Here is a 1274-nt window from a genome sequence, read left to right as displayed (position 1 = left end):
GCATAAAGCCAATATCAAAATGGAATTCGCTCGCGGGGCTCCAAGGCAAAAGTAACCGTTATTTCCGGTTAGAAGGAGGAATCTGCCGCTGGAGGAAAAGTTGTTCTTTATTAGCAGTGGGAGATTAAGGTGGAACTTGGCTAGGTAACTTTTAATAAAAAATGGATGGGAGGGAAGGTTTATAAGAAAATTAAGATGATTAAATCGAATTTGTGTTTTCTTTCTTGGCAGTAAAACAAATTTATCAAAAAAGAACTAGTATTTGCGTTTTAAAAAGGTAAATTAAGAGTCTATTACGCTGTACTGTTCGGGTCACTCTCAGGGTCAGGTAAAGCGGGTGTGTGGCCGAAGAAAATATATATTATATTTCAGAAATCTGCCTAAGGCTTAGCCTTGTCCTGTCATGTTCTTCCAAACACACGTGCTTTGATTAAGGCTTGAAGGTTTGCAGAGCTTCAGCATTTGCCATAAAATAGCGAGCAATTTGTTACAAAACCATATAAATTATATATCACTGTAACCACAAAACTTCAATCTATTTCCGTATTGTAACGGAATTTTAAATTATGTCTTTGTTTTCGAGAAAATTTAGTCCAAACATAAGGAATATTTTGTTGATGTTTGACCATCATAATCTTGAAAATAAAGAAGTTGTCTAAAAATGTGTTAAAACAGGGATATAGTATAATCCTTTATCTTTAATTTCCTTCTTTTACCAGTTTTACATAAAACGTTAAATGCCGAACGTGTATTTTGCTACTTTTTCGGACTAGTGAAATGGACTCTTATTTTAAGGACTCTTATTTAAAGTTACTTAATACTATTGTTAAATATTGCACCGTATCGTAGTGATATTTTTTTCAACAACTGTAAAGAAAGGTTGTTAGATTTTTTATTTTTTGGTTATATTAACTCTGTTTTTTCATCTACTTATATTGCTTTTCGCTGTCATTAAGAAATATTTGATTATTAAAAGCTATCTAAATTATTATTAAAAGCGATCAACTCAGCAACCATCAATTCGAAGTTGGTCGAAGAATGCCTAGAGAAACTGAACAAATTAGACAAAGAAAATAAAGTTCTCCTACTTCTGGGTGCCCGCTCACTAAGGGATAGAATTCAATGAAACAGCAAATGATCTAGCTAGAAAAACAACGGACACTCCACTAACTGGACTAGAATCGTTCTGCTTTCCCAGTGGAAACAAACTTAAAAACTGAAGAACCTGGAAGACTCCATCCGTAACTTGGATTGGGAATTCTCCAACGGTCCAA

This window comes from Sitophilus oryzae, unplaced genomic scaffold, assembly GCF_002938485.1.
Source record: "Sitophilus oryzae breed Bouriz unplaced genomic scaffold, Soryzae_2.0 scaffold_1172_pilon_pilon, whole genome shotgun sequence".
Classification (NCBI taxonomy): domain Eukaryota; kingdom Metazoa; phylum Arthropoda; class Insecta; order Coleoptera; family Curculionidae; genus Sitophilus; species Sitophilus oryzae.
This window is presented reverse-complemented; position numbering follows the sequence as displayed.